This window comes from Coregonus clupeaformis, unplaced genomic scaffold (assembly GCF_020615455.1).
Source record: "Coregonus clupeaformis isolate EN_2021a unplaced genomic scaffold, ASM2061545v1 scaf2116, whole genome shotgun sequence".
NCBI lineage: Eukaryota > Metazoa > Chordata > Actinopteri > Salmoniformes > Salmonidae > Coregonus > Coregonus clupeaformis.
In genome coordinates this window covers 67,964-81,346 of record NW_025535570.1, presented here as the reverse complement: position 1 = coordinate 81,346, position 13,383 = coordinate 67,964, and the positions used below count along the sequence as shown (strand labels likewise).

Here is a 13,383-nt window from a genome sequence, read left to right as displayed (position 1 = left end):
CAATTTGAAGTTAGGCTGTTTTCAACTAGGCTATTTGTTTTGGATTTATCTGATTCCACTGTCTGCAACTGCATGCATTCCAAACCGCTGTTGTCTATGACGTGCGTAAGCAGGTTTGAGAACCTGTCTGAATTGAATCCAAATGATAGTACATTGACACTCAATATGTTGGCGAATATACAAGTGTTAGCCCTACGTGTCATGTCGTCGTGTATGTCAACCGAATACTTTATTTAGTATAGTATCAATAACTTTGTGCTGATGGAGACAATAGTAAATAGTTCATTTAATGCGGGAGAGACCATCCAAAGGCACTGAAAGGTGTATCCGTGAAATGATCGAGGCGCAAACGTCTTGGTTTTGCTCCTAATGTAACATAGTCCAGGAAATAGACTATACTTGGAAGTTAAATAGGCAATTGGAGGCTTTGCTTATCGTCATTGCTCGAGAGCAATCAAGATCTTAGTGCACTGAATACTTGGAGGGCGATCACTATCCCTATGTCACAGTGGTTTCGACTCACTCAATCATATGCACTTCAACATACAGCGCATGCTTTCACCTTTGCGTTCGCGTATTCTTCGGGAGTGCTTCCAGGATATTTTTTGATCACACACTTGCACACAGGTACGTAACTAAATTTTCGCTTCCGTGTGTTTGATGAGAGTTTTGAATGGCACCCGAGTCGAGGAGTGGGAGTAGGAGCAAATACGAACCTATTAGCCTACTCGAGACTATATCAAACAAACAAACATAATAAACGTTCCATTATCAATAGTCTGTATCTTTATCAATATCAACAGTCGTACGTGGTTTATATCATATGGGTTTGATAGAGCTACCCTAATACATGCTACCTTTGCTTTGTCATATTCTTGAAATGTGAAGTTGAAAACATTGATCTGTAATCATGCAACATCAAATCCCAAGGGATTAATCGGGTTGGAGGAACGTTGTTGGAAGTGCTTGGTTGACTAGATTCATGATTGTTGTTTTATAATCATAGTCAATTATTAAATGCTTATTTAATATACTTTGTTGTTTGTTCCTTAAAACAGGCAGACAGAGGAAAGCACATCCATATTAGAAAGTCGAATGTCCTACACATAGGCCTAATGGACATGCCTTAGCTGTCATTTAGTTAGAGGAACATGGCACAAATTACATGCGTTTATAATAACTGATTTAAAGTCCCCAACATCATAAATAGCCTACCATCAAAATTAGTTGGAGCTCATTACCAATTCGAGTCTATGGTGGGGGGATGCAAAACATGTGGCGGGGGTGGGGAGCCTAAACGATGCGGGTCGGTGGGGGTGTCGGAATCAGATAGAGCACAACTTTATAACTACATGTCTTATTGTCCTTTATAAACGTCAATAAACCACTGTAGACGTAGTTCCTATGCTCTATATGGGGAAGCCTAAATAAACAATTATTCTCCCGTTCTCCTATACATGGAGATGTGTGTGACATTGTAGAAGGAAGAAAGCAGGAGGGCTGTGACTTAACAATCACAAAGTAGTGTCCACGTAGGGCAAGGGAGCAAATCACACGTCGGCGCACACATTTCCGGCAGAAACAATTAGGCTACGCTTAGCCTATTCAAACCTCATAATTTATTGTTGAATTAAAAAAAAAAAGTATTTACTTGTTTGACTGGTTTTATTTACTAGCAGACTACAAATATTAACATTCGGTAAAGGCTATAGGCTATAGGCACACTACCCAAATATATTGCCATATAGGCTAACAATGAAACATGGAGGCCTAAGCCATTTAAGACAGCTGTAGGTTAGTATGCAATGTATAATGTTGATACAACTTTTCTATTTCCCTTTTTTTCACCCTCGAGGCGCCTGTTCTCCGTTCTAGTTGCAGGGACGTCACGCGGGTGCTCTACATTCTTAGCGCAAGTGACACGAGAGAGAGAGAGAGACAGACAGACAGACAGACAGACAAACAGGGAGAGAGAGAGAGCATGGAACATGTACAGTCCTACGGCAACGAGAGAGCAGCGCGAGGAAAATACGCCAGAAACGTGCCATGCAATGGAAATAATAATTCATAGAATAAAAAGATGATAGTGGATGGAACCGGCACTCTCGAAATAGTGTACAAAGTAGCCTAGGCTAGGCCTATCTGGAGTGATTCCCTCATATTGCATAACCAGACCTGTCCTAAGGGGAAAACGCTTGTCTACTGTCTTACTGGTGAGGAAGTCGCTAAATACATATTATTGTTCCTGGTTGCAGGTCAGAATGGTATTATAGCCTCAGACAGACTTCTTTGACTGGCCAAAGACTCAAAGCATTCATTTCCTTGCCCCTGTGAATACAGTGTTACTTGATGAGGAATGGGAGTGATCATTAAATTAGGCTACTATTTAGTTTTATTTGCTTGTGCCCTGATTTGAAGAATGTCATAACATCAAAACATGGCTGTTTTGTTTCGAGGACATTGCAACAATGTATCAGTATAGCAGTGTACTTGTTTGGCTACATTTCGGCAACAATGTAGCGTAAAAGCATGCTGAAAAAAGTTACGATGTAGTCCTACAACAACACGAAACTTGAAAGATGGAAAATAACTTCACATGTTTGATACAAAGCAGACTTTAGCAAGCTAATAACAGTGCAGTGGACAGCATTGGGGACAGTGTCCTTAGCCTTCACACTTGTTTTACAGGATGCAGTTGTTGTCGTCTCTGGCTGAGTCAGGTTTCAGACTTATAGGAAAATTGTATTCACCTTTCAAAAGTCCCCTGATGAAAATAGTTTTTTGAGATCCACAATCTCTTCCGTGACATTTGGACATGATTGTAACACATGATTGTAACACATGACGTAGCCTAATTGTATTCTCCCTCAGAACTGAGTAGCCAATGAAATTAGAATGAAAATCCACTGGAGCGCCACCTGTCGTAATAGGCCTACATATGATTTTCAAATTCATTACAGTAAATAGGTTTCCGTCGAACCTTTTTATGTGAGTAATTACATGTCGGATAAAAAAAAAATGTCATGACAGGCCTGATGGAAAACATCACATTTGTTGGTAAACTTTCCAAATGTCGACTAAACAAATACGCTAGACAAGGTGGGATCCTTATGTGTTGGTAAAATTAATTATGCGAGAAATGGCTCTGGAAACGCTTTTGTGTGCAAATATTGATATAATAACCTTTATATCGAAGTAAATTTGGAGTCACGAAATTACATGTTATTTGCGACTCAGGAAATAACGCAGTTTATTAGGCTACAGATTAAATAACAGGTTGGTGAAAGTGCAAGGTGGTAAACTTGATGCTCCATTCCAATAAATATCAAGGGACTTATTCTGGTGACATGATGATCAATGCTTGGCTGCAGTTTGACAAATAAAAATAATCTCGCTCTTTTGTCCATAATAATCTCATCATGTAGGCCTGTTGTATAAAGGCGCATGTGGCAAATTTGATTTGATTTGATCACATCGACGCAAACTTTAAGTCACGCGATCATATGGTGTCTGGTCCTCCCACTATGACTTGGGAAACCATGCAGTTTATTAGGCTACAGATTAAATAAGGTATAGAGCGTATGTGCATGTGCCAAAACCGAAGTGGGCACATTAGCTAAATAAAGCAAACATTTTTTTTGTGACAAAACCACCAGTAGAGTTGAAAATGCGATGGAAACCCATTTAATTTGTATATTTTATTAGATTTTTATGTGCACTACTTGTCATCACGCACAGCCTTTTATGCACAACAAGTCAATTTAATGGAAACACATATCTGATGAGAAAATGTGTGTTTTATGCAGATTTTAGAATATTAACTGTAGCGAATTGGATGGAAACTTAGCTACTAACCATGTTTCCATCCACAGTTGTTATGCGAGTAAAGTCATACCATATGAAAAAATAATCTTGACAGCTGTGACGGAAACAGGTTAAAATTGTATAAATGCAGACAGATAATTTTTCATAAAAAATGATAGGATCTTTTTGTGTCTGTAAAATGTATTATGCGAAAAATGGTGGTGGAAACGCCTTTATGCGAAATATTGATATGATAACCGTACATCACTGGGGCCAAGCTTCCTCCCATCTAGGACCTCTATACCAGGCGGTGTCAGAGGAAGGCCCTAAAAATTGTCAAAGACTCCAGCCACCCTAGTCATAGACTGTTCTCTCTGCTACCGCATGGCAAGCGGTACCGGTGCGCCAAGTCTAGGTCCAAAAGGCTTCTTAACAGCTTCTACCCCCAAGCCATAATACTCCTGAACAGCTAATCATGGCTACCCGGACTATTTGCGTATCTATTTTTTACGCGTATCTATTTTTTACTTAACACTTTTTTTCTTAAAACTGCATTGTTGGTTAAGGGCTTGTAAGTAAGCAATTCACTGCAAAGTCTACACCTGTTGTATACGGCGCATGTGGCACATTTGATTTGATTTGATCGTATCGATGCAAACTTGAAGTCACGCGATGATATGGTGTCTGGTCCTCCCACTATGACTTGGGAAACCATGCAGTTTATTAGGCTACAGATTAAATAAGTTATTATAACTTCACAGGGTGGTGAAAGTTCACAGTGATCTTGATGCTTTCCAATAAATATCGAGGGTCTTATTCTGGTGACATGATGATTGATGCTTGACTGCATTTGGACAAATACAAATATTCTCGCTCTTATCCATAATAATCTCATCATGTAGACTAGCCTCCCAGCACAGCCTACCCGTACTGTATCAGCCAGCTGTTGGCTAGAGCGCACGTGCCAAGACCAGAGTAGGCACATTTGCTATTTAACGCAACCGTTTTTTGTGACAAAACCATTGGTAGAGTTGAAAATGCAATGGAAACACATTGAACTTTCGATTTTTATTCGGTAAATGAAAACGTAAGCGGAAAAGTACATTTTGTGTGCGCTACGTCAACACTCACTGACTTCTTTCTGCAACAAGTCCGTCTGGTAGAAACACACCACTGGTGTTCTTTATGCAGATTTTAGAATATTCACATGAAAATCTGTTGCCAATTGGATGGAAACCTAGCTTGTGACTCAATATGATGGATTTGTATGGCTTTGTGAGAATGACACTTGACTTGACAGGCACATGTGCTAGTCTTTTTGTATGTTTACAATTTTACAAGACTAGAGGATGTTATTGTTGTTGTGTCAGATGAATAAAGTCTGACATTAATTGAAATATTATTATCTTAATAGTCTAAGACTAGAGTATATAAATGTTCAGAGACTTGTGATGACATGCGTGTGTGCATGTTGCATCTCCAAATCTCACAAATATAAGTTTAAAGATATGAAAATAGGAACATGATGGCCATGTTTAACATGTTTTCTCAATCTGATTAAATAACTATTTATTTAAGGATCAACTTTGTAGCAACATACCATGATCCACAGCTGATCCTGTTGGAGCTCCAAAAATGCAGAGCTTCACAAAAGAAAGCCACTGGTGGAAAAGCCTGTTGCAATGTTTTATATTCATGAAGTGATCATACAGTGGCTTATACATGACCAAATAGAGCTTTTATTTGATTGTGAAAGGGGGATACCTAGTCAGTTGCTCAACTGAATGCATTCAACTGCATTTACCATCATGACTCCAAATTAATGATGAATAAAATAAATAAATTGAAACGTTCGTTTTTCTGTCAACCCATTAGTCTTTCATAAGTAGATTGTGTGCTTACTTTACTTTCCATCTCTTGGCTTATCACGCTTAAACCTTACACACTGTACCATGACATGTCTTTCAAAGACATTTTGTCGTAGTTCCCCCTCCCTTTCTCTATCTGTAGGAGTCAAATTAGCGATTTCATTTTTTGACCCAAACGTCTTTTATCGGCCTATGTGAAACAATGAGGACAAGGCAGTCCTTTGTGGTGGCTGCAATGCATTTTTAACCCCTGTGAATGGTGCCTCACATTCCACAGCAGCAGGCCCTAGCTGAATGGCACCAGTAACTCCCTCTGCTGTTTTCATTACTGATTACTCTGTTGGGCTTTTTGAACAACACACATACACACACGCACGCGCACGCACGCACGCACGCACACACACACACACACACACACACACACACACACACACACACACACACACACACACACACACACACACACAGGCGTCATACACATCTTACTATATCTTATATAATCTCTTTGTCCTGATAACCTGAAGTGCAACACTCAACAGTTGTGTGTCTTTTGTTTCCTCCATTTTTGTCTACCGTGGCAACACCTTTATGGTTTAGGCTGATGTGGTAAACCCACCACACCTCTACTACTTCCAAGGAGGTATAAGATACGTAATGTTGTTACATAACCTGTATCCAGAGTAGAGAAGACTGTTCCTGTAGTCCTTTATCCAGACACACAGTGTTGACTCATTTTTTGTGGCTTACTTGGTTTGGATAAAGCAGTAGTAATGTAACATCCATGTGTGGAATTTCCTAAAACAGCTATTTGTTTTTATGAAATTAATTTACTGTAACGGAATCTCTACCTGATGGCTGTCTACAGACAATCCCATAATTGGATTATCGGCAGACTGATAGGTAGTGGTACCGGGCTGTGTTAGTTTGTGGCCATGGCATTGATTTCAGCAGCACAGTGGGACTCCTCCTGTGAAAGGGCAGTCTCTCTCTGCCAGCTCAGAAAGACTGTGGCTCCTGGATTAAATTATAAATGAGCCCCTCCATAGGAAACTCATTGCTTATGTCCTCAGTATAATCAAAAGGAATGTATTTGGCAAAAGACTGACTGACTGCAGTCCCTTTAAGCACTGCTGTATCTTCTCTCATCATCACTCCACACAAGAACGCAGGCACACATACACAGGTTTTCTCCAAATTCTGAGCAAGGGGTAACAGGTGGGTGTGTAATCCCCATATTTGGGTCACACCTGCAACCCCCATGGCTGGATCAATAAAATGCCATGCTACGTAAGCATGGGCTTGATAGTAAGCTATCTAGCAAGATATCTGGCTAAATTAGACCCAAAGAAAATTATTTAGTAATCGGGGGATTAGGGGTTAGAGGAGAGGAGAGGGGTTGGAATGGGGTTGGGGGGAGGCTGTGGCCGAAGGATTTAACATGGCACATTTGAGACTGCATGGTTAGCTAGTGAAGAGGCTGTGCTGTTGTGATGGGGGCACATTTAATATGGTGTATTGGTAGCACTTAATAACAACATTCATGAATAAGCATTAAAAAACAGTTAATAAAATCTTAATAAATAACAATTTCATTATTTGTAAACATTAGAAGCATTATTATAAAGTGTTACCGTTGTGTTTCAGTGAGACTGATTTTGGAATGCTGAATCTGAGATTTAATGAGGGGTTTTAATGGAAGATTTATTAGGTGATTTCGAGACAACCTGGTGTGTGTTATTGGCCATTCATCTCACATGCGAGAGAGAGAGAGAATGATTGAACAACACCATGTTGATTATGCATCTGTCCCACTCCTGTTGAATCAATATCTTACCCCCACAGCATATTTTTACATTTACATTTTAGTCATTTAGCAGACGCTCTTATCCAGAGCGACTTACAGTTAGTGAGTGCATACATTTTTCATACTGGCCCCCCGTGGGAATCGAACCCACAACCCTGGCGTTGCAAGCGCCATGCTCTACCAACTGAGCTACAGGAGGCCCATCACAGGAGGCGTATCACAAATACATTCTTAAAACACTACTTTGATTAATAATATCACAGTAATTATTTGAATCCCCATCGGTTGTGGTGAGCTGTAATAAAGGAACATATATCTAATAGATTTTTGCCTGCTCTGTGAACCAATGGTGGTATTGTTGCTCTGATTGCTAAGGGATTAAAGAAGCGAGAGAGACTCTCTGTGTGTGTTTGTGTGTGTGTGTGTGTGTGTGTGTATGTGTGTGTGCGCGTGCTGGGGCGAGCTCATTGTCCAGCCCAGATGTCACTAGCGATTAGCTCACTGGTATTATTGATCCCCTTTTTATAGACACACTGCTCAATAGAATAATTACATTATAAGCAGACAGTGTGTTGAATAAGACCAACATTATACAGTAAAAATGACTGTGATAAAACGCTCGCTAATAGAATCTTATTTTGTCTTTGATCATTTACCTTCTTCCATTGCCTTGTGTTGTATTTTTATTCAAATGACAAAGGTCATCAAATGAAATGTATTGAATTAGGCCTTTAGCTTTTGAACATGACTTTTCCATAAACAAAGAAAACCTTTTAGTAAAATGTCCCAGTCGATCAAATGATAATCATTAAATCAATAATAAGTGGGACATGAAGGAGGTCATTGCTCCTGTTTTAGTCTACATTAACAGGTAAAATGTCCTCAATATATTTGTTTTACCCTTTCGGTATCTCTCTATGCAGATACAGATACAAACATAGGTTATCTATCATCCCATCTGGTAGTGACTGTCTTGACTGCATCAAATCGATATAAAGAAGCTAGCTAAAATAGCTAGCCACCTAGGCTAATTGAAGCTATTCTGTTGCACTTCCCGTCCTTGTCCACAACAACTCCATTCAGATTAAACAACAGCCTACCTGATGGTTGCTCGTTGTAGCCTGCTCCTTCTCATTTAACTAACTTAATTCTGTAATTTTAATTCCATTTTTGCATTGATTAGAGATCTCCCACGTTGGCCACTGCACATGGAGCCACTTTGATTTGCCAACAATAACAACAAACGTGTGAAACCTGTGTAGGTTTCGCTAATATTCAAACACTAATGTCCGTTCGGATATTCAAATATTCTAATAACCGTGCCCATCCCTACCTAACACTAGTAGTGCCCTTACACTAGTGCCCTAACACTATTTCCCTAACACTATTTCCCTAACACTGCCTTCCACTGGCCATGCCTCTGTGTCTGTCTCTGCTGTGTGGCTGAGGCTGTGGCTGAGGCTGTGGCCTTCCTTACAACCTTGTTCATATTTGATGAGCCACCGCGAGTCACTAAGCACCAGCGAGCTCTAAACACCCACCGTAAGGCCTGAAGGGATGGGTGGAGGGGTAGAGAGGTGGAGGGGTGCAGGGGTAGAATGGGTAGAGAGGTTGAGGGATAGAGGGATGAAGGGGTGGAGGGATGACATGATGACATGATGACACTACAAACTTAATCCAAACTCAGTGTTCTAAAGGTCAACAAAGTGGGGTGGTGGTTGGGGAAACGATTCTCAAAGGAGACTCCACTGTCCATAGCTTTGACCTATATCTCATTCAAATCTCGAGAGGTGACCACATTTTTAATGACAACGCTGGTTTAAAAATACATACTACTGTTTTCTGCCAATAAAGTGGTCCTTCGAATCCCATTGATTCCCAGTCGGATACAGAGCTCTTATACTTGTAAACAAACATGTAATTTAGCAGAGATTTATGTACAGTGGGACAACTAGCTGGCATTTTATTTTTGCTGGTCTATGAAATGAACAACAGGAGATGTGGTAATGCAGTAGTCCTGCTGTGAGTGAGGCTGCTTCATGGTGGCTAGTGAATGCTCTTATTAGATTAGATTAGCACAACATTGTAGGCTGGACAGGCTCACACAAAGACCACACCCCAGCAGTCACAGTCATACATACAAACAGCCCAGCAGACTCATTGGAGCATATATAAAGTGGCTATATGACACGTTTGCCTCTGGGTTGTTCTTTAGCCAAAAGGGGTCCCGTAAAATGGACAGAAATATTGTCAAGAAAATACCTCATTGGAAAGAAAGGGGCATATATTTCCACAACCGTGAGCCAAAACATATATTGTTTACCTAAAACAAAGGATTTGCTTGGTCATCCCTAATATTTGTGGATGACAAATAACTCCAAAACAAAACAGAACAGAGTTATGTATCTGCTTTCCAGTTAACTTGAATTCTATTATGATTATCTAGTTTCTAGATAAAGACACTGATTAGATGTGGGCTTTGAGAGGGGAACAGGATGGATGTAGGCCTAGTTATTGTGCTCTTTGAAGCCTGGTGATGTTAGATGTCTGAATGACTTAGGGAAACAAGCTGGAAATGTCTCTGGGCTACAGCTAATCATTCACCACAGAGGACCTGATCGTTAGCCACTGATGTCAACCTAACCTTGCCCGTGATGGAGGGGGATATTTCTGTTCTGTCTCTATTTGTATGGGTGCGTATTGGTATGTGTGTGTGTTTGTACATGCATGTGTGTGTATGTTTGTGTGCATGCATGCATGCTTGTGTGTGTGCGCTTGAGGGATGGGCCCCCCAGTAGCCAGGCCCAGCTGCTGTTAAACACACTACTTTACTATATTTGTGTGTGTGTGTGTGTGTGTGTTTGTGTGTGTGTCCCAGTAGTACAGGACAGTAGTTCTGCTGAACTAAAGTGCTAATCAATGTTGCTTTCATGCACATTATAGTATTTGTCCTTAAAAAAGAAAATTGAAATGTTCATTGTGGTTGTGTTCTCTCTTAGTAAGCATCTCTCTCACAAAGCTACTCATGTGGAAAAGCCAGACGGAGGTAGAGATAGTCTAGGATGGTTATTTGCTTTCTCTGTCTCTGTCAGCAGCTGTGTCTGCATTCTCAGAATGAGGAAGAGAGAGGGAGAGAGATGGAGGCAGAGAAGGGAGAAGGAGGGAGCGAGAGGGGGAGCGAGAGAGAGAGAGAGAGAGAGAGAGAGAGAGAGAGAGAGAGAGAGAGAGAACCTATATTTATGTTTATTTATTTTCCCTTTTGTACTTTAACTATTTGCACATCGTTACAACACTATATATAGACATAATATGACATTTGAAATGTCTTTATTCTTTTGGAACTTTTGTGAGTGTAATGTTTACTTTTTTAATTGTTTATTTCACTTTTGTTTATTATCTATTTCACTTGCTTTGGCAATGTAAACATATGTTTCCCATGCCAATAAAGCCCCTTAAATTGAAATTGAGAGAGAGAGAGAGAGAGAGAGAGAGAGAGAGCTGTGGAGCAGGGAGACAGGGGCAGACTGGTTTTGAGGTCACTGAGGATGGGGGTGAGGAGGATGACTGCCAGGGGCTAATGAACTTGCCCCATAGCCACGTGTGGACCTGAATGTAAAGCTGGACAGAGGTAGCTACCACATGATCCACTGACTATGCTGGCCTCTCTCCACTACATCAGCCAAGGCAATGAAACATGAAACAAAATGAAAGATCGCTGCTTCCTGAGTGTCTGTTCCCCCCCATCCTCTCTCCTTGTCTCTGTCTCTGTCTCTGTCCCTGTCCCTCTCTCTCAATTTAATTTCAATTCAATTTCAATTCAATTTAAAGGCGTTATTGGCATGGGAAACATTGCCAAAGCAAGTGAAGTAGATAGCAAACAAAAGTGAAATAAACAATAAATATTAACAGTAAACATTACACTCAGAAGTTCCAAAATAATAAAGACATTTCAAATGTCATATTATGTATATATACAGTGTGTAACACTCTCTCTCTCTCTCTCTCTCTCTCTCTCTCTCTCTCTCTCTCTCTCTCTCTCTCTCTTTCTGTCTGTCTCTATCTCTCTCTCATTGCTGAAAGGTTGCACTATTGTCCCAAACTAGGCTTAGTCTTAGTCTGTCTGGGAAACCGACCCTCTATGTTTTCCACCTTCCTCTAGTCCAGATTCTGTCTTCTACCTCCTGTCTTCCATGGACTACTGCAGCCAGCGACCAGTGTTTTCCACTGGGGATGCACGTTTCCCAGCTGCTGCCTCTGTGCCTCGCCCTGGGGCCTGGTGGTGTAGTAGTGGTTCAGAGAGGGGAAATCAAAGTCAGGGAGCTCTTAGCAATGACCCCCAACCCCCCACTCGCCCCTCCTCATTGGTCCTTGGTGTTTTTTAAAGACCTAGATCTCAGCCCCCCTTGCACTCCCCCGTACCCTCCCCTACCCCGCTGGCCTCGGTGTCCTGTTCCCACATTATATCCAGATGTGTGTGTGTGTGTGTGTGTTTGTGTGTGTGGGTGAGTGTGAGGGGCCCCCCAGTAGCCAGGCCCAGACTCAGATTATCTGAAGCTGCTGTTAAACACACTCATTCACTAGACTTCTCTGTTTACCCTACTACTGCGAGAAAGGATGGACTGCCTACCGAGCCCTCTTACAACACTTTCAATTTACATGTATTTCCATTTATTTCCATTTAAATACTTTCCATTTTCAATGGTCGAGAAGGAACCTGCAAGTAAGCATTTCGTTGGACGGTGTATACCATGTGTATCCTGTACATACGACTAATAAAATAATAATAAAATAAAAGCATCCTTCCTTCCTCCCTTCATTGAAGTATTCGCTTATCTGGCATGACAATTGAATGGAACTCTTGCTGTCACAATTAATGTCAGACCACTTATAACTTCAAGGATGGGAGAAAGGGTATATTTTTTAGTATTCAAACAGGGCCCTGGTGATATCTAACCTAGCTTCTCATAGCTCTACTGGGTTATAACACTTTAGGAATCACAATAAACTCTTTGTCGTGATCTGAACTAATTTCAAATCAAATGTTATTTGTCACATGATTTGTAAACAGCAGGCGTAGACTAACAGTGAAATGCAAAAAAATTATATTTAAAAAATCAAATAACATTAATATACATTTTTATAGAAAAATAATAAACGAGGTATAAATAGAAGAAGAATAACATAAGGAATAAATACACAATGAGTAAAGATAATTTGGCTATATACACGGGTTACCAGTACAGAGTCGATGTGCAGGGGTAATTGAGGTAGATATGTACATATAGGTAGGGATAAAGTGACTAGGCATTGGAATAGATAATAAACAGTAACAGCAGCGTATGTGATAAGTCAAAAGACATCAGTGCAAAAAGGGTCACTGAAAATATTCTGGGTACTTTATTGGTGAACTATTTAACCAACTATTAGCAGTCTTATAGCTTGGGGGTAGAAGCTGTTCAGGGTCCTGTTGGTTCCAGACTTGGTGCATCGGTACCGCTTGCTGAGAGAACAGTCTATGACTTTGGTGGCTGGAGTCTTTGACGATTTTTAGGTCCTTTCTCTGACACCGCCTGGTATAGAGGTCCAGGATGGCAGGAAGCTCGGCCCCAGTGATGTACTGGGCCATACGCACTACCCTCTGCAGCGCCTTGCAGTCAGAGTTCAAACAGTTGCCATACCAAGCGGAGATGCAGCCAGTCAAGATGTTCTCAATGGTGCAGCTGTATAACTTTGGATCTGAGGGCCCATGCCAAATCTTTGCAGCCTCCTGGGGGGGAAGAGCCTTTGTCGTGCCCTCTTCACGACTGTGTTGATGTGTGGACCACGCGCCGCCACCACGCGCCGCCTCCGGCCTCGGGGACGACCAGGGGGACGCGGAGCAGGGCGCGTAGGATGACCACGATGGAA

At 41.1% G+C, this 13,383-nt stretch overlaps 1 protein-coding gene across 1 annotated transcript in view; it reads left to right on the top strand.

Moving 5' to 3' along the window:
• Positions 1-550: 550 nt before the first annotated feature.
• The window catches only part of LOC121559727 (zinc finger protein 516-like), a 61,489-nt gene continuing 48,656 nt past the window's right edge, over positions 551-13,383 (top strand). The window contains exon 1 of the mRNA XM_045219170.1: positions 551-627. The gene's annotated coding sequence lies outside the window, so the exon portion shown is untranslated. The remainder of the gene's footprint in view (positions 628-13,383) is intronic.